Genomic DNA, 6,113 nt, shown 5'->3' on the forward strand with positions numbered 1-6,113 from the left:
CATTAGCCAGGAGCGGCCACTCGGATAGCAGCTAGCTAGCTATAACAGCCGCCATTCTTCTGGGAAGGCTTTCCACTAGATTTTGGAACATTGCTGCTGTGACTTGCTTCCATTCAGCCACAAGAGCATTAGTGAGGTCGAGCACTGATGCTGGGCTATTAGGCTTGGCTCGCAGTCGGCATTCCAATTCATCCCAAAGGTGTCCGATAGGATTGAGGTCAGGCTTGCTAGTCAAGTTCTTCCACACCGACCTCGACAAATCATTACTGTATGGACCTCGCTTTGTCTGCACGGGGAAACCCATTTCACGAAGCTCCTAACAAACAGTTATTGTGCTGACATTGCTTCCAGAGGCAGTTTGGAACTCGGTAGTGAGTGTTTCAACCGAGGTCAGATGATTTTTTACAAGCTACGCGCTTCAGCACTCGGTGGTCCCGTTCTGTGAGCTTACATGGCATACCACTTCACAGCTGAGCCGTTGGTGCTCCTAGACGTTTCCACTTCACATTAACAGCACTTACGGTTGACCGGGGCAGCTCTAGCAGGGAAGACATTTTATGAACTGATAGTCTTTTGGAAAGGTGGCATCCTATGACGGTGCCACGCTGAGTCACTGAGCTCTTCAGTAAGGCCATTCTAATGCCAATGTTTGTCTTTGGAGATTGCATGGCTGTGTGTTCTATTTTATACACCTGTCAGCAACGGGTGTGGCTGAAAAGGCCGAATCCACTAATTTGAAGGGGTGTCCACATACTTTTGTATATATTGTGTACATACTGTAGGTAGAGAAGGGCGGGTTGTGTGTCAGTCTAATACACTTGTTCAAACAGGTGTCATTGCGCACTTACGCTTATCAATCTAATGATCTAATAACTCACAGACACACACACACCAAGTTACCCCTGGCAATTTCGTACTATAGACATCAAGGGTGTAACTTTGTGTTGCATATTGGGTGGTCGAGGTCAATGGGGTCCGGGGCATGCCCCCCTGTCATAACTTTTTAAAAGAAATAGCTGTGAAATGGTTGTTTCTGGTGCATTTTGAAGGGAAAATACATCCAAAATTTTCCTGATAATTTGGTAAATATATCCCAATCACAACTGAAATAACAAAACATTTTGTATTACTTTAAACTTTTGGTCTAACTCTAACAGTTCAGAAATGAACCATGCTTGGCATTTTGTTTGTAGAGCGATTGTGAGAAAGTCAGTTCTGTGGTGCGCTCAGTTCAACTGAACGTCTGCTACATTACGTAATTGCTTGTACTGAACAAAACGTTTCCCCAAAACGTTCTTCAATATTCTTGAACAGACTTTGAGATCGCCTACGTTTGCTCCATGTGGCTCCGTGTGGCTTGAAGCAATGAGTGGCGTATTTGAAGGGCAGTTGTGCATTTTGAACCCACAACCGAACACCTCAACGTTTTTCAACTCTTCGTTCAGAACAGCACTGTGTCCATGTAATTGAACATTGCATTACATTTTTACATATTGAACGCAGCCCTGGTGACTTTTCTACTCCAACATTTATGAAAATAAAATGATGGTGATACCATTCAAATATAATTTTCCCCTACAGAAATGAGCCTAACAACATATTGGTCCATTTTTTTAGGCTGGTGTGTTATTTAGCAATAAGCATTATTGGTCACACTTTATTTGGATAGTCCAGACAGTCCATCTGTGGTGCTCTATAGGTGGTCATACTATCAACAAACTATCTGTTGATAAGCAACTGCTTGCTAAGGTTACGGTTAGGGTAAAGATTAGGATAAGGGTTAAGGTTAGGGTTCGGGTTAATAGATAGTTACAGTGCTGGGGAAGCTACTCTGAACATATAGTTTACCAAGCTACCAATTACTTCACTCTGGAAGAAATTAAGTTGCACTAAAGTAACCCTCAAGAAAAATATAGTTCACTTAACTAAAGTTATTTTGAAACCACGAACTGTCATAATAAATGATCATATCTAAATCTGAAACGTCATAGACTACAAATTGCAAGAACAGATCACTCTGTTAACAGAATGTATAATTTAGCATATTAAACACAAAAACGATGTTCCAAGTGAGAATTAGAAAGGAGTGATGCTGAATAAGAAAGGAAATTCGGTCCAGCTTTATTTTAAATGCATCTTATGAAAACTTCATAAAGCATTCATATAGGCTTTAGAAACACTACATACATGAGTCACAAATGATTTATAACTGTATTTCATGCTCTATTTGCAGTGTCCAGTTTATATTTGCAGTGTGTAGTTTAAGTTGTAAACTACACCTCTACAAGGCATAACATGATTTGAATTTAATTCGACTACCACCAAGCTGATGCAAAATGTAGTTCAACTAGTAATTGAACTACATATAGTTTAATACTCCCCAACACTGGTTAGTTGAAATGTTACTGATAGTCTGAAGAGCATCTACAGATGGACTAGTCAAATAAAGTGTTACCGCATTATCACCTGTAACCCAACTGATGCAGCATAGTGGCTATAAATGAATAGGCTGAAGCATGCCCATCGGTATTTGTGCTTATCATTAGCTAGATCAGTGCTTCCCAAACGTTTTCAGTCATGCCACCCTTCCATCATGGGGGAACGTCCTAGATCATATTTCTCATTAAGAATAATGTTGTTTTAACTCTATGGACCATGCATTGATTTGGTCATGTGTTATCTTATGGGTCTATGATTTGAATTAGAATATAGCAATTATGCTCTCTGGTCTCAATTACTTAGAAGTGCATGTGGTCCCACCCCTTCCCATGTGTGCCCAGGTGCAAATTTGTTAGCCCATGTAGTCAGGATGTAAGGCTTACTAGTTATGTCAAATGTTAGGAAGACCGTACAATTTTTGTAGCACCAAAGTTTTACTTTGACCAAAACTATTCACATACATTTTATTTTGATATTTTTATGTACCACGTTGATTGGCTCCAGCCGATGGAAGCTTGGTGCGTGTACAAAGAAAACGAATGCAATTCAACCATTGATGGATGGTGATGAAAATAATGATATTGCGAGTAGTCATGTTAAGGTTTTAAATGTTTTATTGGCAGAGGACTTGCATGTGGCTGTGCATTATATGATGCCTGAATAGGAAAGAGGATCTGATCATGCCTTTTGCTATTCTGGATCAAATCTTGATCCAAAAAGACACACCGGTTTTGGGGTTCATTCCAAATCTACTTGCATTGCTTGGTAACGTATTAGCATGGTATAAGACAACATAAATACTACAATTTAAGTAAAATAGTTATCCTAAATTCAGACTTGAATAAAATTGTCTTATCACATCAACATACTCTTTCAGAATGTCTGTTTTCAATACAGTATGACATATATATAGATATTACAACTTTTTGTGTTTTTTCTGAATGATTGTTCTTTAGTCAATAGGAAACTCAGCAGTGTATTAGTCGGTAAAACATCAACTAGATGTTGTTGTATGATGTTTGCGAAACCTTGAAATGTACACAATGAGAAGTAATTATATTGATCTTAACATGCTTTTAGTGCATGTTTTTGTAACAACAGTATTGAATGTGTAATTGGGTCAAATACACTGCTCAAAAAAAAAAAGGGAACACTTAAACAACACAATGTAACTCCAAGTCAATCACACTTCTGTGAAATCAAACTGTCCACTTAGGAAGCAACACTGATTGACAATAAATTTCACATGCTGTTGTGCAAATGGAATAGACAAAAGGTGGAAATTATAGGCAATTAGCAAGACACCCCCAAAAAAGGAGTGATTCTGCAGGTGGTGACCACAGATCACTTCTCAGTTCCTATGCTTCCTGGCTGATGTTTTGGTCACTTTTGAATGCTGGCGGTGCTCTCACTCTAGTGGTAGCATGAGACGGAGTCTACAACCCACACAAGTGGCTCAGGTAGTGCAGTTCATCCAGGATGGCACATCAATGCGAGCTGTGGCAAAAAGGTTTGCTGTGTCTGTCAGCGTAGTGTCCAGAGCATGGAGGTGCTACCAGGAGACAGGCCAGTACATCAGGAGACGTGGAGGAGGCCCTAGGAGGGCAACAACCCAGCAGCAGGACCGCTACCTCCGCCTTTGTGCAAGGAGGTGCACTGCCAGCGCCCTGCAAAATGACCTCCAGCAGGCCACATGTGCATGTGTCAGCATATGGTCTCACAAGGGGTCTGAGGATCTCATCTCGGTACCTAATGGCAGTCAGGCTACCTCTGGCGAGCACATGGAGGGCTGTGCGGCCCCACAAAGAAATGCCACCCCACACCATGACTGACCCCTCGCCAAACCGGTCATGCTGGAGGATGTTGCAGGCAGCAGAACGTTCTCCACGGCGTCTCCAGACTCTGTCACGTCTGTCACATGTGCTCAGTGTGAACCCGTTTTCATCTGTGAAGAGCACAGGGCGCCAGTGGCGAATTTGCCAATTTTGGTGTTCTCTGGCAAATGCCAAACGTCCTGCACGGTGTTGGGCTGTAAGCACAACCCCCACCTGTGGACGTCGGGCCCTCATACCACCCTCATGGAGTCCGTTTCTGACCGTTTGAGCAGACACATGCACATTTGTGGCCTGCTGGAGGTCATTTTGCAGGGCGCTGGCAGTGCACCTCCTTGCACAAAGGCGGAGGTAGCGGTCCTGCTGCTGGGTTGTTGCCCTCCTACGGCCTCCTCCACGTCTCCTGATGTACTGGCCTGTCTCCTGGTAGCGCCTCCATGCTCTGGACACTACGCTGACAGACACAGCAAACCTTTTTGCCACAGCTCGCATTGATGTGCCATCCTGGATGAACTGCACTACCTGAGCCACTTGTGTGGGTTGTAGACTCCGTCTCATGCTACTACTAGAGTGAGAGCACCGCCAGCATTCAAAAGTGACCAAAACATCAGCCAGGAAGCATAGGAACTGAGAAGTGTTCTTTTGTCACCACCTGCAGAATCACTCCTTTTTTGGGGGTGTCTTGCTAATTGCCTATAATTTCCACCTTTTGTCTATTCCATTTGCACAACAGCATGTGAAATTTATTGTCAATCAGTGTTGCTTCCTAAGTGGACAGTTTGATTTCACAGAAGTGTGATTGACTTGGAGTTACATTGTGTTGTTTAAGTGTTCCCTTTATTTTTTTGAGCAGTGTATATGTCATTGTATGTTTGAATTCCCAATGCTGTGTAGAGTTCATATAAACTGCTTTCACTGCCCTATAAACCCATTCTTGTAAATTGGAGCTACATGATTGTCTGGGTCTGAGAGAGCATAATTTCTTTTCAATACCACTCACTTTCAGCTCCTCTAAGCTAATGTAGTCGTTTTGTGGGTTTATCCATAAGGCCTGGGTTTGAGAGCTCGACAAGACGTTGACAATAATACCATTTTTATTATTATAAAAGTCCTCTTCTAGCTGTGCTGGGTGCAGAGGAACCAGGCTCTGAGGGGTGGCTAGTCCTCTTCTAGCTGTGCTTGGTGCAGAGGAACCAGGCTCTGGGGGGGGGTGGCTAGTCCTCTTCTAGCTGTGCTGGGTGCAGAGGAACCAGGCTCTGGGGGGTGGCTAGTTCTCTTCTAGCTGTGCTGGGTGCAGAGGAACCAGGCTCTGAGGGGTGGCTAGTTCTCTTCTAGCTGTGCTGGGTGCAGAGGAACCAGGCTCTGGGGGGTGGCTAGTTCTCTTCTAGCTGTGCTGGGTGCAGAGGAACCAGGCTCTGAGGGGTGGCTAGTCCTCTTCTAGCTGTGATGGGTGCAGAGGAACCAGGCTCTGAGGGGTGGCTAGTCCTCTTCTAGCTGTGCTGGGTGCAGAGGAACCAGGCTCTGAGGGGTGGCTAGTCCTCTTCTAGCTGTGCTGGGTGCAGAGGAACCAGGCTCTGAGGGGTGGCTAGTCCTCTTCTTGCTGTGCTGGGTGCAGAGGAACCAGACTCTGAGGGGTGGCTAGTTCTCTTCTAGCTGTGCTGGGTGCAGAGGAACCAGGCTCTGGGGGGTGGCTAGTCCTCTTCTAGCTGTGCTGGGTGCAGAGGAACCAGACTCCGAGGGGTGACTAGTCCTCTTCTAGCTGTGCTGGGTGCAGAGGAACCAGGCTCTAAGGGGTGGCTAGTTCTCTTCTAGCTGTGCTGGGTGCAGAGGAACCAGGCTCTG

This window comes from Salvelinus fontinalis, chromosome 5, assembly GCF_029448725.1.
Source record: "Salvelinus fontinalis isolate EN_2023a chromosome 5, ASM2944872v1, whole genome shotgun sequence".
Classification (NCBI taxonomy): domain Eukaryota; kingdom Metazoa; phylum Chordata; class Actinopteri; order Salmoniformes; family Salmonidae; genus Salvelinus; species Salvelinus fontinalis.